Source organism: Neolamprologus brichardi, chromosome 1, assembly GCF_056152115.1.
Source record: "Neolamprologus brichardi isolate AB-2024 chromosome 1, ASM5615211v1, whole genome shotgun sequence".
Taxonomy (NCBI): domain Eukaryota; kingdom Metazoa; phylum Chordata; class Actinopteri; order Cichliformes; family Cichlidae; genus Neolamprologus; species Neolamprologus brichardi.
The window spans coordinates 19,222,622-19,247,941 of record NC_142104.1 but is presented as its reverse complement, the minus strand read 5'-3'; the positions used below and the strand labels follow the sequence as shown (position 1 = coordinate 19,247,941).

The 25,320-nt window shown below is 37.3% G+C and overlaps 1 protein-coding gene across 1 annotated transcript in view; it reads right to left on the bottom strand.

Annotated features, from left to right (window-relative positions):
- Window positions 1-25,105, bottom strand: part of LOC118453895 (uncharacterized) — a 108,219-nt gene extending 83,114 nt beyond the window's left edge. Inside the window, exon 1 of the mRNA XM_087838978.1 lies at window positions 24,963-25,105. The gene's annotated coding sequence lies outside the window, so the exon portion shown is untranslated. The remainder of the gene's footprint in view (window positions 1-24,962) is intronic.
- Window positions 25,106-25,320: the final 215 nt, after the last annotated feature.

The window sequence follows — 25,320 nt, the reverse complement described above, 5'->3', positions numbered from 1 at the left end:
TCCTATTAAAATGTTTAATTACAGATCATATCCATCGAAGCCAATTTGAAAAAGAAACAGAATCTCAAATGACAAGGCCCATCACTGAGAGGAAGCAAGATGACAACACCAAATTGTCAGTAAGATGATACAGTCTGTATATTATAAATGTAATTTCACGGCTTCCTTTAGCATCCAGAATTCATTTATTTGATAGCGGAAGTAGTAGATGTAGTTAGTTATGATTTCTTTAAAAATACTCACTTTTATACAGCGTATAAGAAATATAATGTCACATCCATTCAATCAAAAAATTATTGAAACAAACTACACAGCATATACTACATCCGTACATTTTTACTTGATAAATATAATGTTTTCCAAAATTTCACATGCAATTACTGTGCTAAAATTCAGCATAACTGAAGGTGGTCAGAATATAAAAATGTATCAAGCACAACTGCATCTGAATGTAAGAGACTGGAGCTAATCACCCTTCATTTCCTTGAATACAACAAAAAAGTGTCACTAAGTTTTCCACAAAATATACACATTGCAAAGTTCTGGACTAGGCTATATAACAGGAAACCTACCTGTTATCCATCTTTCATTTATAAGGCAGCTACATATATTACTCAGTGGGTCAGTTTAACCTCACCTAAGAATTTGCATAGCCATTATTCTTACCTTTATGAATCACATAGACATGTAGTCAGTAAGAATGAACCACCTAGATGTCTGAATTGGACCAGCCAAGCTTAGAAATAGCATCTCTTTAACCACTGTCTTGTCTGCAGTCTGCAGATTAATTGGTTCCTGGTAATTCTATCAGATTATTATTAATACGCTGTCATGGAGGCAATCGTGGTGACCCCCTGGATCTAGCGGGTTCTTTATAAAGTGGTGTGAAGGTCAACTGTCAATCAGCATGCACAATATGATAATCAGTCAAGTCAGAACGAGCATGCCATTAACACCAGCAGTAATGGCTGACGAAAGAACTGTCATAACACCAAGCCTCCGGGGACAAACACTTATAGATTGGCTGGGAAAGAGGGAAAGGGGAATCTCAGTCACAGAAAGAATGTTGCATTTGTGAAATCCTGTATTTGAGACAACAGATTACAGCATTACCAACACCTTTAACTAGCTAAAACACATACTAGATACTAGTTCATATCTAGTATCCTTTAAGTGTTTACCAATATAACAATTTTATGTGAAAGGCCAACTCTTCTTCCTTCAAACTCAAGTAAAATTACTTTGCACTTGACAGACATGTCCTGTGTAAAGAAGACTGGGAACTCACTGTACTAACTGAGCAGTGCTTAAACCATACTATGGCTGTCAGAGATATAAAGATGTACCATCTGAGTGTGACTATTCTGCTCGGTCTACTGAGAAGCTGCGTGTTTCAGAGAGGGCAGACTTCACTGCCCATGAGAAATCCACTGGATACTAAAAAGAGTAGGCCATCCTATGGGATACAGTCACTAAATGCCCTTCATGAGTCCTGCATGCTCCATGAGATTCAGTGTGTGTGTGTGTGTGTGTGTGTGTGTGTGTGTGTGTGTGTGTGTGTGTGTGTGTGTGTGTGTGTGTGTGTGTGTGTGTGTGTGTGTGATTGTTAGTAAGTGTACAATTTACTGTCTGGGCAACAGAAAGAGACAAAAGATATTAGAGACCAGGCATAGTCCCTGTACAGGTCAGAGTTTAACAAAGAAGAAAGAGAAGAAAGAGAAAGAAGTAAGTGAGGAGAGAAGACGAGACAGAGAAAAAAAAGACAGTGAGCTGGAGTTGAAGTGAATGCATGAGATGAGACAGTGTGAAAGAAATGGTTTGTCTGTGCTATGTCCCACAGGGCCTGAACTGGGCGGCTGGCAAGGGAGCCATTACATGCATGTCTCTGACAGCTCACTCTCTCATTACGCTAGCAGACAGTTAACACCACCATCCTTACACCCCAGCTTTGTAATGTAGTCCATATCATCGCCCAAATACACTTTAATAGTTTTAGTGCCTACTTTGATACACTGTACATTAAGAGCTACTTATAAAGAACGATACTTTAAATTTGAGCTCTAAAGAACCACTTAAAGCCTGGACCATACTTAAGTATTGCCTTGGCATAAAATACTAGAGTAGCCATGGGCGTTTTCTAACAGATAAACTAAGTTATCATCACTCTTGGTTCCCACAACAGAAATTAAATGATCTGAAGAAAGAAAATAAACCATGTTTATCAGAACGTAGACATTTTTCCAAATTAATTACAATTAATGACAAAACGAGAATTATAGAGCTCTACTTCAGTCAAAAAGCACTACTGTATTTAATACTGCTAATTATTCAGAAGGTTTGTCAATATCTAAACAGAGGAGTCAGATATATTGTCAGATGTATGCGACTCCACATATTTGTTGAACATAACATGTAGGGCTATATAGAAAACATGTCATCACAGACAGCTGCATGAAAGATTTCACAGGACTCTGTACTCCTGTGAAAAACTAAGTACACCCCTATTTCTTCAATAGTAAATAATAGGCCAGGTGCTGCAAATCAAATGCACCTGATTATTTAATCATCAGCAAATGTGAGCACCTCCAAAAAAGCAGAAGTTTTCTATTATACAATTTTCCCTGGAGTGGACGTCGCAGCAAACTCATCCCAAGGTCAGACCGCGCAGTGCTCAGAGAAATCGAAAAAAACAAGCGCAATGTGTTAGACCATAGGTGTCAAACTCTGGCCCGCGGGCCAAATTTGGCCCGCAGCCTAATTACATTTGGCCCGCGAAGCCATACCAAATTACTATTAGAGCTGGCCTACTGGTATTATACAGCTAATATATATATTGTTTAGTATTAAGCTTTGCTTGTTCCATATTCAGTTTTTCAGCAAAACTTGTTTGAGTCCATAAGAAAAGATTCATTGTTATATCTAGAGGAAGATTTTTTTTTCAATAAATATTAATGTTAGCCCGCGACTTTGTTCCAGTTTTTAATTTTGGCCCACTGTGCATTTGAGTTTGACACCCCTGTGTTAGACTATATAGGCCCAAGGTAGCATGTTACTTGTTAAGGTTCATGAATGTTAAAGTTCATGACTGTACAATTAGATCAAGATTGAAGAAGGATGGCTTGTTTAGAAGAGTTTCCACAAGAAAGCTTCTTCTATCTACAAAGAACAGCACAGCTTAGGTTTAATGTGCATCTGAAGAAATCACAAGACTTCTGGAACATAACATGATTGTATAGATGTGTGGCCATAGTGCAAAGCAGCACATTTGGTGAAAAACAAACAGAGCGTATTAGTTAAAAACAACGCCCACAGGACCTGGGCACCTTGCAGACACTGAGTCAACAAAATTTCTCTGCACTCCAAAGTACTCTACAGTCAAATGTAACGCCATCTGTCCACCAGAAACTTGGTTATGCAACAGGGTCATAAGCGCATCAGCAAATCTATTTCATTAGATTTCATTCTAGTCAATGGATAGAGAAAAAAAAGAATCAGTGGTTTGGCCCTGTTAAATTCCAGACTTGACCTAGCTGAAATACTGTTTTGTCATCTTAAGAGAGCTGTGCATAAATATGCCAGCAAATATCACCGACCTGAAACAATTTTGTAAAGAAGAACTGGGCAAAATTTCTCTAGAATTATGTAAGAGATTGATAAAGTCATACAGAAAAATATTACTTCATGTTTTGGTGCTATAGGTTGTACAAGCTACTGAATCACCTTTAAACATAACTTAGATATTATATGTTTATACATAATGTTTTGCTCCTAAAAATATGTATCAACATAAATAATCTAGCATTATTCTCTTTTTTTTCAAAAAATAAAACCTTTTAATATGCTGAAATGCTTTTACATAGACCTAAATGCAAATAACAACCATGTCAGACAGAGTCTGCAAAGAGCAGGGGCCAGAGATATAAAAAGAACAACAAATTACATCTGCTTGTTACATGTCATATAACAACCATTTCAGGGTCAAAATGTTCTTTAAGAACTCAGAAATAAACAGTGTCACACCACTGAGGGTTAAAAGTGTGTAAATTCTTTCAACTTTAACAGTGTAATTAGTGTAACTGTTATCCCAGGTGGTACAATCAAGATTTACCATTTACTAGGTTCAAGAAGTTAGAGCTAAGAAGTAAATCGGTTTACTTCTAGTTCATTTCTCAAAGAGGACTCTCCATGTTGTGGCAGAGGTATTCTTACTGAAACAAAAACTTGCAGCTATAGCTTTGGTTGCAAACAAAGTTCCAAACTACATGTATCAACAAGGATAGTAAACTTGGGTTAGTTCAAATTTAATAATGAGCTCCCACCCCCAGGGTAGATAAAAAGACTGGTCTGGATTTGTTTTAAGTATTAGGTTAAGGGTTAAATTGATTAAAATATGCATGCTGTGTGTCAGTCAAGTGTTGCAACTGCAAGTGGCCAATCAAGGGAAAACATATAGCAGGACATAAATACTGAAAATAATAAATATACATAAGGTGACTTTCATAATAATGATTCTGAATTTTGACAATGACAACAGCCAAATAGTGCAGTTTACTTTTGCCTTAAAACTGCCCTTTTTATTTCCAGATTACAATTATTTGTTCTGGGCCTAAAACAGCTGTATCTGCCTTCCTCCACCTCTTTTACTCAAGTTTTCTTGTATCAATTTATCTGTCAGCAGTAAAATATACTGATTCTGGCTAAATTTGTTCCTCTGACTCCATCCATTCTGATAGCCTTATTCTGATGTGTTATGTCTAGAAAGCAGATCTTCCTAAACTCAGCACGTTGGATAGACATCCATAGTTTTGCTAGAACGAGATGTTCCCTTTTCGGCACGCCATACTCATCTAATAATACTGAAGTCCAGCTAAAACACTATGAGCCTGTGACACTGAGAACCCTTAGAAATTACATGTTATTCACAATTTACTGTACTGTCTAGAGACAACCTGTCTGGTTGAAATCTCCCCTGTCCCTCCTACTCAAAATGAGCTGAGCCTGTGAATGTGATGAGAAAAAAGCAAAAAAGCACTTATAAGAATAGAGCTAGGCAAGCACACATGAACATGACCTCTGCTGGTAGTGGAAAAATCTGCTGCCTCCACACTTTATGGCTAAAGGGCAATGACAGATTTAATTGGACTGAAAAAGACATTTCTTCAAGACTTTTTGGCAAATCTTAGTGCTAAGGTTATGAGAACAGCTCAAAAAAAAAGTAGGACCAATTTTTTTCCTGAGCAAGACCATATAAATCTGCAGCTGCATAAGTACAGTAGTACATTAGTCAATTTACTAATATCAGTAAAGAAGAGTATTTTTGAATAGAGCTGTCTGATATTCAACCTAATGCTTTTAAAACAACAGACAAGTGAATGTAGAGTATATATATGTCTATGGCTCTCCAGTAAATTATTGATTAGGTCAACATTTACAGTCTTTCTGTTTAGAAGTTGACACGAGCAGTGCAAGGTTAATTGTCTCTTGTAACTCATATTAAAAAATATTTAAAGTATATATTGTTCATGCAACTCACTAAACCTGAGCAGAGGACTATAGCACAAAGCTTGTTCCTCACATACATTAGAGGCAAGCTTATATAAAGGTTGCAAAGGAAAGGAGGGAATGGAAATACTGTAGATGATGGCCGTGTTTGAAAGCAACAGACACAAGAGGCTTATAATAGGGACCTTGAGGTCCATTTTCATTCTTATTCCCACAAGCCAATGACATTAACCAGTGTTTTCAGTACAAATCTGTAGAATTGCTTCAGTTAGAGCCAGAACAAAAAGAGAAAATATGCCTTTGAAAGCTAACAGTCTTTTATGCCTTTTACTTCTCATAACCGTCCATAGATTTGCTTACTTGTGTCTAAGCTCTGGGAGGACGTTTCAATCAATTGATCAAAACTGATTTTTTTTTTTTCCATATAATTCACAATTTGGTCAATAACATGGTAGAATATTGGTCAACCTCCACAGGAACTCAACAGCTAGACCTCATCTTAGCCAAAGCCTTTTAGTAATATTTTTACTTTACAATAAGAAAGATGTGCAAAATCAGACCAAAACAAGGAGTACTATGAACCCGGTTGGGGCAGCATGGTGGAACAGTGGTTAGCACTGTTGTCTCGCAGCGAGAAGTTCCTGATTCGAATCCACCATCTTTCTGTGTGAAGTTCGCATTTTCCCCTCAATGTTTGTGTGGGTTCTGTAGGTACTCTGCCTCCCACAGTCCAAAAACATACAGCTAGAGGCAAGTCTCTTGCTTTTCATTGAACTTTTCTGCCCTTTGCCAACTTTTTTTTTTTTAAACTAGTATATTTGTGTAAAGGTCTCTTCTCTGATCTTGTATGTTTGCATTCTTACAGATCTATGTCACCCTTCTGATAGAAAAGTAATTGTACTGGATATCACAAAGACTTTGTTCCATAGAACAAATTCTTACTAAAACAAATTGGACTCTGTGCGCAATACACATGTGAAAACAGCTCCAAAGGGAAAGTAATGAACTTCTTTTTAAAAGATACTAGGCCCAATTAATGGATCATTGTTGGTCTTTCCAGTACAATTTCCCAATTCTTTAGATAGCTTCAGAAATTAAGTGAGTGAGGTTATTTGTCACCTCCAAAGCTCTACTTGCTCTGGACTTCTTGTAAGGTGATCATAGTGTTCTTCTAAGCGCTCAGTATAAGAAATTGATTTTATCCTTTTCATAAAAAATGCCTTTCAACCTTGCCTTAATCTATGCCTTGACACATTGCTAGCATAAAGACATAAAGTAAGCACCTTGGACTTTTTTTTTTTTTGAATGCAGTATGAACCTTAAACCCGATCTATACTCGTGCTGACTTGACCAACCCTGAAAACTATACACAATTACTTCAGTAAATAAAGACGATTCACCTCACTGCAAATGTCACAGCCAAGGTCCTGAATGGTTTATAAATAAGAGACTATTCTTTATTGTGGCAGCACTATACATTACAGCTTGTTAATAACTGACTATAGTAGTATATAATGACTATAGCAAACTAATATTTTAATAAGGGTTAACAGTTTATACCATGTAATTAATAAAGTAATAACTGGCTGCAAAAACATAAAAGCTTGGTATCTTATTTGTTTTGACTATCACATGTTAGGCAGTTAATAGACAGCTCAAATACATAAATTTCCACTCTAGCTACACATGTACAAAGACAACCAGTTAAAATAATTAAAAATAAAACAGTTTATTTAGAACACAGTTTAAATCAACAACAGCACAGTTTGTTAAAACCACATACAAACCATTATGAAATGGTACATTACATCATTCACTTTGAGGCGCCATTGCAAATATTAAAGCTAAATAAGAGCCTTTGATACAAGCCTACAAGGCCCAGGATTAAATTGGATTTTCCCAGCGGTTTCACAATTTGAAACATCCATCATTTATTATTAAAGATGGAAATCAAGGGAAGAAAAGGAAGTATTGCCTTTGGCAGCACGAGGAAGCCCTGTGCTAAACACCACCCAACTTCTCCACAGCCTTACCCTTTCACACACAAATAACTGTGGGTCCACATCATTACCATGCTGGCATACACCTGCTGTGCACCAAGATTGCAAACCATTTAAACAGCTTCTCAGTCAGTGCATTCAACAGATATCCTGCTGCCAACCACATGGGTGACACAAACACAAGAGGATTCTTGATGCCAAGCAACAATGCAGTCTTAAATTCCCGGATAAAGTAAATTTAGTTGCTTTGAACCAGAAGGCGACCACTAGTATATTTTTATACTAATAACCCATGCAGCATCCCCATCAACAATATGTGACATGATACATTTTAGTCATTCTGACAGATCCATGGCTAGTTTTAAGGTGATGTCTTATTGGTAAATCTTTTCCAAAGCAGTGATGGTATTAAGCTGCTATTAAGCTCCTTTATGCACCTTGACTTTGCGCCAATCTTTATATTTAACCCAAGTCAGGTCGGATGTGAGCTAGACACGCTTGTGCCAAATGTTGGGGTGTTTAATAGAGGCTTCTTTTTTTTTTTTTACTACAATATATGACCTCTGCCTGTTTTTCTTTTTTTAACTAAAGGGTGGTTAACTGATGGTATAAGTGGTGCGATGTAGTAGCTGTGTTTAATGTTTAAATGTTGCAAGTTTGCCATTTAGCAATGGTCAGTAAAAGCACATAGGTGTGTTTTAATGTGCGGTGGCATCCAGATATGAGTATTATACACAAGTTGCAGAGGCAAAATGAACAGCTGTACAACTGCAGTTAAAAATGTTAAACTTTTAGCTGTTCCTTCTCAAAGGATTTCAAACTTTCTCAGTAGTGAGAACTTTTTAACATCTGGTGAAGTAGCCCTTTACAAACTCATGACTGTATTTTTGAGAGGCTACTGAAATAAGCTGCTTGTTTTAATGTTAAACATTAATGTTTATTCTATACATTTCTACATGATGTTCTTTTATCCTGTTGTCTGAAACTGAATCTGTATTATCGTTGTTTCCCAGAAAGATGGCAGTTCAAAGCACAAGGGTAACTTGTTTTTTTGAAAATATAATGTTAGTATTTCGTATCCCCTAAGACCTTTAACCCCACATTACCTAACACTTTTTTTCCCTCTATGTTGTGTCATTATTTCATGCATTTAGAGTTGTCTCACACATTACTGGAAGTAAAAGTGAATCCAACAGGTACTCAGTGGCACTGAAATTTTCCTATGTAGGACCAAACCGGCATGCTAATTCCATGCCAACTCCATGCATCAACAAGTCCAGCAAGTTTACTTGACCAACTACACAGGTCATAAAGTTTGGCTTCTCTGCACATTTGATGAATACCAAAAGCCATCATTGTTGCTGTATACTTGTAGGGTCTTTCTGCACCATTTCTATAACAAAACTGCCTCTTTTGAAGGAAAATTAATTTTAAAAAAATATCTGAGCTTCAGGTTTACTAACTAAGTTAAAAAATAAAGACGATTTATATGGCAATAGATGCTGAGACAGCAATATGTACACATCTGCATGATGGATATATAATGTCAGGCAGAACACGGGTAGGGGTCATAAAGCTTCGAATGGCCCCCACAGAAACACAGGATGGTAGTGCACCTCTCAAAGACACCCTGGAAATCCGTCTTAATAAAAGCTCCTCAGTGTCCTTTTGTGATCCTGCAGTGTATTATCAATACACTGCAGTTAAGTGTTGCAATTAGACCAGCCTTTTTCATGCAAATCAATTTGACAGCACAACAATCAGTTAGTTATGCTAGCCCCTGCTCTCTCATTCTCAACTCTCTCCTTCACTCCCTTGGCCTCTCCCTCCCTTCCACCTCATTTTCTCAGGCATTTGCAGAGGTTGCCACATTTGCATTATTTATCATAAAAGGATAGAATATGCATAACTCAAGGCAAGAGTGTGGTTATTAGTACCGAATAACAAATGTTCAATACAAATTGCAGCCATTTGCCTCACTCTTGCTGAAATGCATTCCCAAAAATGTAACAGGATAATACTGCATTTTAGCTAATCGACCATGGGGCATGTTGAACATTCAAAGCCAAGTAAACAGGTCTACGTTCTGCAGTGTTCACGGGCTACATATTGCATTCCCACCTCCTCTGTGTGTGGAGACCTGATAGTAATTTACCAAAATCATGCCACTTGACAGTTGCCACTAGTCTCTAGCCTTGATAGGATTTTAGCCTGAAACAACATTCAAATAAACACACACAACTAAATTGCATGACTAATCATCACAAATATGTGTGTCTGAGACCTCTTGAGCAGCAGCTTCCACATACAACCATTATGATTCATGTGCTTTTGGAATGATGGTCACTGAGAATATTAATAGATACCATTTACTCATAGGAGGAGTCCCATCAAAGTCCTGCATGGAGTTGTCCTGGTATGATCAATGGATGTGCTTTTATTACCATTAAGGAATAATTTACAAGGCAAATACGAAAACAAGTTTTGAATTATGATTACTTAATCAAACACTGAATCTGGAGTTTGAGTTATGTACAAGCTTTAAATCTGTGTTTGTGACAGCTTGCAGATTTTATTCTTTGTGTAGCGGTTTTCTTAGTAGAATAAAAGTCTATATGAGCGTATCTGTTCCACATACCCAATATACTGAGCGTGTGTGTGTGTGTTCACAAGGTCTTTTAGTCTCATTAACATGCCAGCCTACTATAAAAAAATGATCTAAATTCATCTCTTCATCAAAGTTCTTAGTTAAGTACAGAGGCAAGATGGTGAGACAGTCTGGTAAAATCAGAAGGAAATAACTGCATGTGATCTTTTTTCTAAGGGTCAAATAAATTAAATCTGACAGAAAAAATATCGAGGGAGAATTTAAAAGAGATAAAAAAAAAAATGGAGCTGTGGGCGAGAGATGAGAAAGAGAGCATGCGTCTGTGTGTGACAGAGAGAGAGAGAGAGAGAGAGCGAGAGAGAAAGGGGAAGAGAGAAACTCAGGAACTGCAGGATGGTCTGTATGCCTTTAAACTGAAGTCTCAATCTTACGTAGTTTTGTTCCTTAAAAGGAAATCAGAGGACTTAGCTGAGGCATTGCCTTCAAAGTCATGAATAAACATTGAACTGCCTTTCTGTGCATACATCATACATCACAAGATGACACTACCTAATGGAGGAGGAATCCTTGCCCTCCAACACATGAATAGGCAGTGAAATTACCCACATGCCGCAGCCGCATGGTTCTAAAATGGACCGCTAAGGGAGAGAAAGGAAGGGGCTAATGGGAAGAAAGGAGGACTAGCGAGAAAAGGAATCTCTCAGTAAAGTGGATCCCTGTAATAACCACTTTCTCTCTGCTCTGATAGACCCATGTTAAATGCAGGGGGGGAAAGTCATATATACTGCAATAATCATTCATAATTACAATGAAAATTGACTCTTTCTGTTAGTCTCCAAGGGCAGTTTCTTAATTCTTGGAAACTACTTGCCACTTGTGAGACCCTTCCTATCATTTCTAAAAGTGTCAATTTTAATAGCATATTAAGTGGAGGTTTCTATTTAAGAGCAGACTATTAACAAAGTTACAGTGAGGCTTTTATGCTATTACTTATTATGCATATATATCTGAAGCCAAAAATCTTTATGTTCTGTACAAACCATAGACTGTATATGAAGGATGGAAATAGTGCACAGGTCAGAAAAGTTAAAGCTGCATTCTTTCTACTGGCCAGCAAAGAACAAATTCTCTAGTTATAAATAAAAGTTCATTTGTAAAAGAGATAAACATGGTTGTGTTGTTTAAATAATGCTTAATTGGTAATAAGAAGCTTAAAGTGTGCTAAGAAAACATCTTTCACACCGTTACACCAGCAGCAGCATCTTTAACCATTGATACAGAGCAGGATGGATCTATGCTTTTATGTTTTTTTAACCTAATTCTGACCCCACCATCCAAATGTTGCAGCATACCTTCTGCATACCTTGGTTGCCACAAGTAGTTACCTCAGTTACTGCCTGCTTATCTACTTGAAGCACTCTGGCAGTTCTCCTCATATCTTTGGCATCAACAAGGGATTTTTGATGCTGACTGTATAATTTCTTTTTCAGATAACTCTATAAACTCTAGAGATGGTTGTTTGGGAAAACCCCAGTAGATCAGCATTTTCTGAAATATGCACATCTGGCACCAACAACCACACCACAATCAAAGACTCCTAAATCATCTTTCCTCTCCATTCTAGTTCCTCTTGACCACATCTACATGTCTAAATGCATGGAGCGGCTGCCAAGTGACTGGCCAATTAGATGTTAGCATTAATAAGGAGTTGAACAGATATACCTAATAAAAAGTGTCCAGCAAGTGTATATATTATATATTGCATATTAAGTCCGCATATGTATGAGGGCCAAAAGCTCAGGCTTCACACTCTAATGCTTATTTTCTGACAGTTAATTCTACCCTTGGATTTGTTATGATGTCATAGGGTGGGAGCATCCTTAATGTGGTCAAGCATACATATTCCAACGAGGTAATTAGCCTCACCCACCTACTGTTTAAACCTTCTGTTTGCAAGGGACAGCCAATCAGAGAAAAGTTGGCTTAAAGCGAGAGTGGCAAAATCCAAGAATCAAAATAGGGACCTAGAATTAAGCAAAATAGTCCCCCTTTAAAGCAGTGTTAAATTGGTGTATGTGAAATATGTTTATTAGTATATATTTACCGGTGTGGCTTGGTGCAAAAAGTGAAACTGTTGTGAGACAATAGACCAGCTGCAGAAAATGTCATCTACTAGCTTACAATGGAGGCCAATTGATAAGACCTGGTGCCAAACCCAGAGTGTAAGGTGCAAGTCAAAGTGCTACATCTGATGAAGAGGGCAATGGCAAACTGCACCAGGGAATAAATCAGAAACAATTGTTCTGCAAATCTATTTTAGTACTTCAATCTGCTTGAAAACTATTACATTATTTTACTCCTTATGAACCAACAACAACAGTCAGTAAAACAGAAAATATTGCTAAACTTATAACAAAAGACCACACAGGCAAATGTCTAGTTAAATTACTTGCGTTGTTCAATGAATAATTTGTGATAAGGGTATGAAGAAAAGACTCCTCAGCTTGAACTCCTGTATGTCCTCCATTTCCTATCTGCAAGCGTGGGTGCATCAACCACAGAGACCCTAAGGCAACTATGCACAAGACATTTCCACAGAGGATCACTTGGAGAATATCCATCAGGCTGAGATACTAATTAGTGTGAGTCCATGTATGCATGTGAGTGCATGACTGTGCATGCGCATGTTGGAGCAGAGAGATGTACACCTAGCCAGGAGTGAGAGCAATGTTGTGCAGCCGAGTGCAGTAATTTCTTTGATCATTTTTAATGGCCATTCTTTCATGTGAGGCTGCTGCTCACACACAGCTCACTGCAGGTGTCATCTCATTCCTTCAGTTGTGGGATTAGTATGCAGCAGGCAATAAAAAGCCAGGCCATTACACTGTGCAGCACACATACATAATCTCAACACAGTGGGATCATTACCTTTTCAAAGGATTATATCAGCTCACAGTCTACAGAGAGAAACAAAGAAAGCGACAGAAGCTGAGCAGAAGAGGAAAAGGAACCAAAACGAGACATAAAAAAGAAGCAGCAAAAGAGGCAGACGCAGTTACAGAATGCTCTATCAGTCAGCAATGCAATTAATGGAGGATGGCCAGGAAGGTAGAGAATGATGGTTCAGTCTTCTATTTAGGGTTTGCTAGCTGAATTTAGACAGAGTTTCCTCTTATATTCTGAAATGAAGTCAAATATTCTCACCTCAACCATTCTACGGTATTCAGTAGACAAATTATTATTTGCAATGTACCATATCCTGTGCCAACTTTGTTTTCTTATTTCACATACTGTATGCTTACACTGTGCCAAAAAAACACGAGAGAGGTTCTGACTGTAAAGATTCTTCGGCAGTCCATCACAGGGAAAACAATCCAACCAGGTCTGTGTAGCAAGTACGATCAGACCAATGCACTGCCAATATGCTTGCCATATAGTCCCACACATAATCAATCCAATAAACCCAACACCAATAACTCATGGGGAGTATTTACCCATTCAGGTCAAAGAACCACCCTACCCTCATCCCTACTGTGCCTTTCACAAAATCCTGAACAACTATAAGCGAAACAGACAGGTAAAGGTTTGTAACAAGTACTAAAAAGCCATTTTATGATATGTGAATCTGTATAAACCAGCATGTTGTTTTATTATTAATAGTTCTCAGGAGGATCTGCTAGCTGAGAAAGACTGTTGGCTCATCTCATCCACCCTCATACTGTATCTCCCATGGTGGTATGAACCTGGTGCAATTTACGCAGTTTTTATGTATTCATTTAACTCCTATAACCTGCTCTCCCTTCAGCCCGAAGCCTTTCATCCAGAGAAAGGGTTTAATGTATAGTATGTCTACATGACGGTATGCAGTCCGATGCCGAATGCTATATCCAGTGCACTTTTAAATAATGAAACGTACTCAATAATTCAAGGGCTGCACAACAGTATATCACAATCCTAAAAGATACCAAATAATTCAAATGATTTATAACTAGATCATAAATCACGCTTTCAAAGATAAAAAAAAGTTTCTATTGAACAACATTAATTTCTCTGTATTAACAAAATATTAAATAGAAATGTGTAATTTATACTGTCCAGTGCTTGCTCTTTGCTCTGATGCATTTGTGCTCAATACATATGACTTCTATGTCAATGAGTATGCAGCATTTTCCAAAAAGTTGGAATTCTGTGTAAAATGTAAACAAAGAAAAGCACAACAAATAATTTCAAAAAGTTAGGACATTTCTATTACAAATTCAGTCTGTTTCAGAGCCCATAATTGCTGACAATGATTTTAAGAAATGTTCATGTGCCCATGCATTAATATGCTCTACAGAATTAGATCCGTTTTCCATACAGTAGCAAATGAAGATGTGAAAAAAAATAGCCATTCAGTTGGTTTTCAGCCATGACCCGTGCACACAGAGATTTCTCTGAGTCTTTTGCTAATTTTATGTGCCAGGCATGATGAAATCCCTAAAATCTTGGTAGTTTTACAGTTAGAGCTGTTACTATCATTGCTCAAATGCTAACCAGTAGAGTCTTTTGTTGTCCTTGTTCCAGTGTTTTTGAAACATGTTTCCGGTCACATCTCTGTACTATTTTCAATTAAATGTAGTTTTAAACGATCTGCAACTTACTGCATTCTGTTTTTATTTAGTGTTTCCGTTGTTGCCATCTTTATGTTTCAAAACTGGACATGATGAGAAGAGGTGGGTCAATCAAAACAGAGTTAATTATTAATTCACTTTGACCTGAAATGTTCAGAGATGTCAAATCAGATTGCTGTTTTGCCACAACTTTCTACATGACTAGATGTCTTTATGCAACTACATGTATCTCCCCCAGTGGCCATTAAAAAGAATGCATGTTTAAAGCATTTTAAACCATTGCATTTGCTTCACTTTTTTAGATGCAGAAGCAATGTCCATCTTTTATACTGTTTACAACTTCTACCCAGTGTTACTTCAGTTCCGCCTGGCTGTAAACAGTAACATTTTAGCGAGGACTTGTGGAGTTTGTGCCACCATCTTGCTTAGTTCTGGAATGATGAAGTAAAAACACTGTAGCAAATTTCAGGGGTAGATTGCAAATAATGATGGATTACAAAAGGAAAATCCACTGTTAAATTTTTTACATTCTCCAATCTTTCATTAGTCTTTAGTCCACAAGAAGGCAAAACTTAGTACAATAATTAGCTGACTCCAGGGACATAAATACTATAATTCTTCCAGCTTTACATTACAGCAGAGCTGCTAAGCCCTGGTATATGTAAGTAAGCCCATTAATCACCAAGAATCTGATAATATCAATTATTTCAGTAAACAAGGAAGTCCAGATCAAGGCCTCACCCTCCACTCAATCCTTGCATTAAATCACCACACAGATGGATTTAGCAGCTAATTGGAGTAAAATGGAGCTTTGTGAGGGATAATTGAGGATTTCTTTACCATGTGTAGTAGTGTCTGTAAGTACACAGTCAATTTACAAGAGGAATGGGGTGTGTGAATCTTCACAACTGTTAATACACTACATGAATAATAGCATTATAGTTTTTAATGACCAAATATATTTAAAAAAACAAAACAAAACAAACAACACAGTTAAACATAAAGGAAAACATCCATATCTTTTACTCAATATCGCATCATTTTGGTTTTTATGTTTTTTTAGCATCTTCTAATATACATTATCAGTACTGTACAGGACATAAACACGGTCGTGCCATGATTTTTGGTGACCTTTAGATAATCTGAGCCATCTCCCTCTCATCGCCATTGCCCTATTTCTAAGTGAAAGTGAATTATTTGAAGTAAAAACATCTCCAAGAAATGTCTGACAGGCCTTCTGATTCTCTGGGTGAATAAGGGAAGGCTCCCACTGGTCTGATAAAAGGCTTGGGTTTCTACAGCAAATGATGCCTTTCTCCCGACTTATGCCTACACTCTGCTTTTAATTGGCCTCTTCTGTAGCTGCGAACCCTAATGACTTTGTTCCGGGATTAAAAGCCTCAGAGTGTTCAGGCAAGGCAAGGGTCCTAACCTTTTCTTGCCTGTTTCATCTCTCCTGTTTCAACACTTCCTTGCCCATATTTCTCTTATAAATTCCATCTACAGCCACAAATTCTTTATTTCCCCCCCTTTTTATTTCTACTGTTTGACTGTCTATTTCAATACACTATCCCTGTCCCTGTGAACTCTACTCGGTGCTTCTAGGAAGGCTTGATGAGCCAAGTACTGGAATATAATTTAATGCACTATAATGAAAATGCTGTCAAACATGATACGATAACTTCGTGCCATTTGCATAAGTTATGTAATGTGATGTTTCATTCACTAATCTAGTTTGATTCTGCAAATACAGAAAATTTAACATAGGCATAAAAATACAGGAGGAGTTTCTTGAGAATAGCAACCTACTTAAATTACTACTTAAACAGAGTAGAAGGTATTTCTTAATACTAGGCAGTTTAAGTTCCAAAAACACAAGTTTGTCTAAGCACAGAATCAGTAACAGTGAAAGAAGAAAATGTTTTATACCCATCTTGTATGGTTTAAAACATATTTAGGTTTGATGTACATTTGCGATTCACTCATTCCTTATTCCAGGATGGCTGTCAATCCCCTGCTACCCCACCACTACCCAATTCACCTCTCTCCTAGATGCCCAGACAAGGCCAGTGCTGAATGATAGAGTAATCGATGTGAGGCCTAATCACCCAGCTTAACTCTAATACCCTGGACTGGTCCACATCATTATCATATCAGCCTCCACACATTTCGAGGTGACATGGTTGGCAAAAGATTAAGGACAATCTTGTAAAGAGGCACCGCACTTTTCAATGTGCTGACCAACCACAAGAGGCCTTGGGAAGCTGGAAGGAATATGAAGGAACTGAAGGTAAAAATAGCGATAACGACTAAAAACAGAGACCCATAAAAAGACCTTTGGTCTGTTTGAGGCTGCCAAACCGATATGAGAAAATCATCTATGTGGAAAATCAAGCCTCTCTATCAGAGGCACTTGTCCGTACAGCAAAGACAGTTACTGGATGCCTAAGATAAAGAGTTTGTGTAATTAAGCCCGAGGAAGTTGCAGAAACTATCTATTAGTTACTTTGCACAAATTGTACAAAATGTTAAACAACAGTAAATAAGGACAGAAGAACAAACAGGTCTGCAGTTCATCCAGGGAACTCTGGACATCTGAATGAAATGATATGTTTAGGTATCCACTGTTAACAATTCCTCAAAATATTAACCCCAATGACAACTGACAGCAAAACATAAAAACATTCAAAACAATTTGAATTATTCTGGTTAGGCAGAGATGTCTGATCATAAATCATCTGTATAAACTGTCAGCTTGTCTTAAAACAATGCCAGAATTAAGCAACCTTATGCATATCTCATTCAGTTAGTACAGTCTTATTGTACGGCCTGGCTACCAAATAGAATATCGCTTTGTGTGTTTTTCTGTATAATGAAGTTTGAATTTCATAGGAAAATAGGAACAGAAAAAGCCTAATTTAAGTAAAAGGACAAAAGAATCTCTTTGAATTTTATATCAAAGACAAAAGTAAAGGAAAACATTAACAAATCAGACACACAACTGAAAAAACCTTAATGCCTACTTAAACTGACACAAAATCACTCAGTTTGCTTTTATCAACGTTGAAAATAAGCACATTTCTTAAAATCCCAAAGGGATGACTAAAAAGCTTTATTCACAGCCCATCTATTGCTTAAATTTTAAAATATACTTCAGTTTCTATGTTGGCAATCAAGGAAAACACAAGTCAACGCATGATACCACTTTTACAAACTATCTACAGATATAACTCAAAGTGTTGGTCCATCACAAATAACAATCTGGATGTTTTTTTGATTAAAAGTTAGTAAAGCAAACCACATTAAACTAAAAGCTTTAAAATTAATGTCTGTCTCTCCCTCTAGCCCAGTAAAGTGTGTAACACAGAGCTACCACTCCCCATCATCATAAATGTTTAAGATGGCTAACAAGTGTGGTGTCAACAGCTCCCAAGATAATCAGTGTGTCAATCAATGACGGGTGTGAGGCCAGCTTTTAGAGGGTCTCTATGGTGGCCGCTTAGAGCATGCTCAGTTTAACAGCAGCAGTGGGAGAAAGTAAACACAGTAGAATATAGAGTTGACGATTGACTCCCTGATCAATGCCATTGATCAGGGAGTCCGCAGATTCTCTACTTCTTTGTGTAGGCTGCTCATATTACTGTTTGTCATCCCGCTGTCAGGCTTCGAGCTCAGGATCACAGCAACTTACTAATCAGTCACTACAAAAATGCAACCACCACACTAGAGGGAGACAAAGAGGAGGGTCAAAACTAGGTTTATGCTTAGCTTAGAGATCCTGGCAAAGATATATTAAAATAAAGCACGCATGCACACACACATAGGAATACAAACATAACACACCTACTGACTGTGTCAGTTGCTTTTTGTCTTTATTTTTTCCATTTTCGCCATTTTAGCATTATATTGACATTTATTCTTGATTATTTATTCTTTAAATAAAAAAAAACCTTCAGATTAGAGCTATATCTCTGCTCTGATTAGATCTCAGCACTAATTAATTAATTTTTTTATTTTAAAGCTAAATGTTTTGCTTTATTTTCCTTAGACGATGGTGGAGACCAAAACAGAGCTAAGCAAATTAAAGTAAAGAAAACACTTCAGAGAAAGAACACTTGGCACTTGAAAGAACTATTAGCATTGTAAACTAGTAAGCCCAAATATGTTATGAAACATCTACAGTCACACTAAAGCATGCTCTGTCAACATTGTGATGCCTGACACCAGTCTCGTGGCTATGCCCTGTCTAGTTGGTGCTGTTTTGCGCTCCAGAGTAAAGCTACATCAATAGACAGCCAGCTTTAATGATTTATTGACTGGTAAATATACCATGTAATGAATCTGAACAAAAGAACAACAATTTATAGCTACAGTGACATAATAACAGTCACATTCTGCTACACCTACACAGTTTTGAAAAACACTTATGACACTGATAACAAAATCCTGCATAGGAATTATCTGCAAAACATATTTATCATTGAAGTGTTAAATTAAGTTACAAAAAAGAAAGAAAATGACTGCTGTTCTTTTGATAACGAGATGGAAAATTGTCACAAATGCTCCAACTGTGAGAGGTATTTGCTTTACAAAGCATCTCTAAAGGGGTGGACAAGCATACTGACAATTGGTAAAACTTAAACAACACGGCAAACTTGTTGGTTTGATTCTGCCTTAATGACAGGCTTAATCTAACACATTAAGCATTGCACATGAATAGTTTCTGGCAGTATTCACTCTGAAATGTCAGCCTTACATAAAATGAAAGAAACCTCACAATACAAAGCTAAACTCCCCCTTAATATACAGATGAGGATAAAATTATTAGCCTTCCTATAAGATGTAAGTTTTTGTTTAAGTGCTTTTTTAATAGAGCAAGTAACAAAGCATTTCTAAACATACCAGTTTTCTTAAGAAAACATAAGTTATTTCAATTTGCACAAAATAACAATTTCCTTAAAAAAATATATATATAAGACCAGCGTCAATATTATTAGCTCCCTAAAAAAACAACGACCTTTTTTGAAGCCACAGCACAAATCACTGCTGTGCAAGGATGTGCTTTAACTTTGTAATGATCAAAGCTTGTAAAATAAAGTTAAAATTTAGGGTTATCTTCCAATTTGCACACAGTGTTAAAACCTCAGGAAGGCTTTGAGCTATCACTTAAGAAAACATCAGGCCAAAATAAATATATCAGTTTATACTTTTCTGGATGCTCACAAAACAGGAGATGGATATACAAAGTTAGCACAGCATTCCCAAGTGTCCAGAACTGGAGAGAGAAACATCATCAGGAAATTCAAAGAGAGCCACAAAGTATAGAACAAGCCTGGTAGAGGTAGGAAGAGAAAGATATCAACAACTCCGGACAAGAGAAATCTGGTGTGTCTAAAGCCCCCAAAATGACTGCCAATACACTAGTGAATGACTAAGTTAGGGATTTTACTCTCAACGAAAACATTCACTAGTACCCTTTATGGGAATGGACTGCAAAAACTTCACTTCTTCAGAAAAGACACCTTGTCAAACAGAAGTATGCTATTAACAACCTGGAGAAAGGTTATGCATACTGGAAGCACGTCCTCTGGTCAGATGAGATGAAACTAGAGCTCTTTGGCAATAAAGACGCCGATTATGTTTGGAGAAAGAAGGGAGAGTTGGATAACCCAAAACACACCATCCACACTGTAAAACATGGTGCTGGGATTATTATGCTGTGGGGATGTTTCAGTGTATCTGTGAAAGGGGAATCTCGTCAATGTGGAAGCAATTATGAAGAAGAAGGATATGTGAAGATTTTCAAAGAAATCCTCAAGCAGCCAGCAGCAAAACTGGGTCGACCCCAAATATAACCTGTTCCTGATGAAGAACTACCTCCAGAAGACCACAGTGAAAGTTACTGACTGGCTTGCACAAAGTCATGAGTTGAATTTCATCAAAAATATGTGTGGTGAACTGAAGACCAAGTTCCATGCCAGAATATCCTAAAATCTGGAGAAGCTTGAGAGATTCACCAAAGAAGAATGAGCTAGGACTGCTCAGGAGACGTTTGTGAGACTTGTTGAAAACTACAACAAATGACTCCAGGCTGTTATCCATCATGAAGGATACACAATTGACTATTAGCATCATGGTGGCTAATAATTTTGATCCCTAGTAGTTTTTGGTTTTGTGAAATAAGTTTGTTTCTGTGCACAAAGTGAAATAATGTTAACATCCAAAATAAATAAAATAACATAAAAAAGCATTACTTAATTAAAAAATATTTCCTACATGCTGTTAAACTATTTTTTTCATAGGGGGTCTAATAACTCTGTCCTGATCTAAAGTGGCTATCTTTGTGTCTGCAATGTAGGTTAGTACATATTAGGCTCTCAAGCAGAGACACAATGACCACTTCTATTTTTAAGTAGTCTTGCCATCAATTGAGCTAGTAAGTGGCAGTGAGGACAAAGGGAGAGTGACACATGCAGAAGCATGTTAGCTTTTTAAATATTCTAAAAAACCTCCAATCCAGCTGTAAACAACTTGACCAGGCAAATCTTAAATCCAAGCCAAAAACACTGAAAACCAATCATACAGTCCTCATATAATCCTATAATCTAATGCCTATTACTAGCCAGTCAACTAGATCCACAACAGTGGGTTTCTACACCGACACATAGTTCCATCAATTCTACATTGATGATGAATTTTTATTCTTGCTCTTTTCTCAATGCATCCATTTCAGATGAGATGAAAAAGTAATATTCCAGCAATAAAGCTTGATTTACATCCCCTTCACTGTTCTCCCTCTTCCTTTTTTATTTGATCATTTAGCCAGGATCATATAACTGTATATCAGACACAAATGAAATCAGGTCTCATGCACATTAAGGCCATGTCTTTCTGCAGCTAACATCCCCTCCAACCCAACTCCCCAGCTCCACAGCAAGGCAGGGGCAGAGTCCCATTCATTTTCAGGCCCATTTCCTCCTATGATTAGGCGATCAATCAATCTCAGCATTCAATCTCATCAGGCAGACGGGATTATCTGCCCATCTTCCCCTCTGCCTCTTTCAACTTACTCCATCCCACACACACAGCAGCACATTAACATCAGATCAAGTATCAAACAACACAAGCAGTCTACCACATCCTCTGACCACAAACAGACCGCTTCTCATCTTAGCCGTCTCTGGCTGTCCTCAAAACATGTGCCAGAAAATGAATTTAAAAAAACAGAACAACAAACATAATGTTGAGCAAAGCTTTCGTTTTGGGATCAAATGTAATTACAGATTAAATTGCTTAATTTGATGATTACTTAAGTCTACCAATTTATGACATAATTTGTTTGTAAACAATCACAAGCGATCAGACTATCTTTACTCTCTCTCCCTCTGTACATTTATATATGAAGAATTAATAATGAATAAAATGAAAACATAAATTTAAATTACTTTTTTTGCCATCACTAATATTTCATGTTTCTATCCCCCCCCCGATAAGCACTTGGTAAAATGGACGTTTTCCTCACAGCTGAAAATATTTAATGAATTTTCCCTAATGGCAAAAAGCTTTTTGATGTAGCAATGCTTATTCGTAAAACAACACTGATGAAACTGTCATGCTTTCAAGAGACACTACCTTTTAGTAACCACGTGCTAGATTAATACATTTGAAAGGCAGCACTTTCTTCCATGCTCGTGTCCCTGTTTCTGGAAGCAGAATAACCCTCAAACCCAATTCAAAGCTACCATAGTAATACTGGCAACAAAAAAAAAAAAAAAAAAGTCTGCAACAACCACAGTGTCACACTGACTTTGAGCAGCACTGTGGACAAGCACAGCATCCCAAACAAAACAGAAAGTACACATAGCTCCTTTGCAGCCTCAATTTCATCACCTCAGCTTTATCTATGCACTGCATTATTTAGCAGAAATCGCAGTGAATGGCAGCATCTTCCTCTGCCTTTACTTGTTTATTTTGACAAAAGAACATTACGCAATTGTATTTTGCCCACTTTTTATGAAATATACCATCATTATTTCATTAATCTTGCAAAAAAATATGTCAACTTTCATTGTTATGTTTTTTGTTAAAGCGCTACCATTTTACATTCTTATGCCAATCTTTATTGCACCGGGCTTTTTTAGGGTTTTTTCTTTTTTTTGCTGTTAGCACACACAACAACAAACCCAGCTGAGCCATTAAGGTTTCATCACCGTTGTAATAGAAATTTGTGTTAAAGCACAGAGCACTGAAAGTCTGGGTTTATGCTTTTCCAAATGAAAGCTGAGCTCAAATCTATATTACTCTCAAACTCTCAATCAATCATGTGTGAAGTCTATCTGTATTCCTGTGTGAGATTAACTGTGAAGTATCTACGTGGTTATTATGGTCAACATGCCAAAGAACATCCTGCACAAGATGTTGCTTTTTTTGATGGGGGGGCTACTAAAATAGTGTTAGGATATCAGCGATGTTTACTGAATTAAAAAGAAATGTTTCCATTAACATCTCACACATGTGAGCATTAATATTTGAAAATGCGAAACATATTTTTGTCAATAGCAGCCCTAACAGAGGCGTGAAAATGCTTAGGAATCTTTCTCTAGGACTCTCAACTGTCCCAAGAAGCTGAATCTGTTGCAGTAAATGGCCTTAATAACACACTTTCGCCTCAGCCATTATTCTACACGCCATTGTTTTTAATTACATGCCGAGACCTTCTAAGAGCCACGCACACTCCAAGCTCACTTGGCTAGAGCACAGCTTTCCTGAAAACATCATAAACCAAACCACCAAACCTACCGTCTGAAAATCTGACAATTTATTCAGGTCTGCTTACATTCTTTTAAAAGTGTCCATGTAATATCCACATTTCTACTAGCTTCTGGTTTAGACAAAGAAATCATTGTCTTGAGCACATCTTAAATCAGGAAATGTGAAAGAAATGCAAAAGAAGGGCATACACTAAAATCACATCCAAGTTATCCATGTAGAGCTTCCCAGTTTCTTATTGGTAGGTTTTAAAAGTTCAGTAGTGTCATTGGTTAAAGTTCAAATTATCTGAATGTTTAGTATCGTGGTGACATAAGTGACATCTGAGTGGTGTTCAAGTGAAAGAATCACGGAATTAAAAAGCAAAGGCTCATCACCCACTATCATTATAAAGCTGCAGATGGAGATGCAGACAGCACAGTCTGATGTTGTTATTGTCTTCCGTGTGGGTGAGTGATAATAACCCAGGCTGGGGGTAAAGAAGAGGCTATATGGGGAAAAAATCTGTTTGACTGCATCATATCCTCTTGCAGAGTAGCCTTGACCTACTGCCTGATTTTGATAGAGCTGCTGTCTATTTAATTCATATGGATACACTAACTTTCCCCAGAATGCCTTATCTCAGTGAGGACCAAGTAATATATTTGGGATTGGATTAGAGTGATCCCACTGACAGAGGGTGAGAGAGGAAGGTACTCACAGGTGACAAGGTGTGCAAACCAACAGAATTGATGCAAACAACACATCAGCACCTAACCTTGGAAAGTTTAGGATGATTATAAGGAAGCATTAACTTTAGAAAACTAACTTTGCAATTCTATAAACTAACATGCCTGAAGTTACAAACTTCAATCAAAGACTGCCTACATCTTTACAAATATGCCTACATCTGGAAACTGCCCTTTGAAATAGTAACAGGAAGAGCACAGGCTTCCAGGGATGCTTACTTATAAGTATTTGGTAGCTTTATAGTGAAGAGATGTTAATGTGTTAGAGGTAAAATTTAATCAGGTATGGAGTTTACATTTGCAGACTTCAGACAAACTAGTTTCAGGTGGACCCATCACTTAACAAAAATGTCTCAAGTAATGTTTAATCCATTAAAAATACCTTTATAAAAATAAACAAAATCAAAACACATGGCAATAAAATAAAGTTTCTCATAAAACCTTTGATTAACTTGCAAAATACCTTCTTTGTATTGCAAGGTCAGTTGTATGTGTGGATTTTAAGTACAACTGCAAGCAGCCTAATAATATTGTTCACACGCACCACATGCTATCTCTGAGATAGACCTTTTTAAGCATGTTTTTTTACTCCCATACTTAACATGTTTTGTCACTTTACAAATTTCAGATGAGTTCCTTGGCGACTGACTGGACCACCCCTCTTATTTCAACTACTCCCTCCATTTCAATCTTTATCTACGTTTATCACCTTTGCTCACACATGCATTGTCTTTCTTCTACTTACTGTCATTCCTCTTCTCTCCACAGCATTCCTCCACTTCTCCAGGATATCTTCCACTAGCTTCCCACTCTCAATACAGATCAGTATATCGTTTGCAAACATCATAGTCCATGGAGACTCCTGTCTGGCCTCATTGGTCTCCCTGTCCATCCTTAAAAGGGGTTTTCATTTGGATTGAAGTAGCAGGGTAAATACCAACAACTGCATTCAAAAAAATTATTTTGTGCAGTTATTAGTTCATACACATTTGGATTACTTTTCCGCTGATCTCAATCATGTGCAAGATTAAATGTAGCTAGGTGTCTTTAGCAGGCTGATTCGTTACATCTACCATTAGCTAATCAAGGTTTGCTAGCCCTAC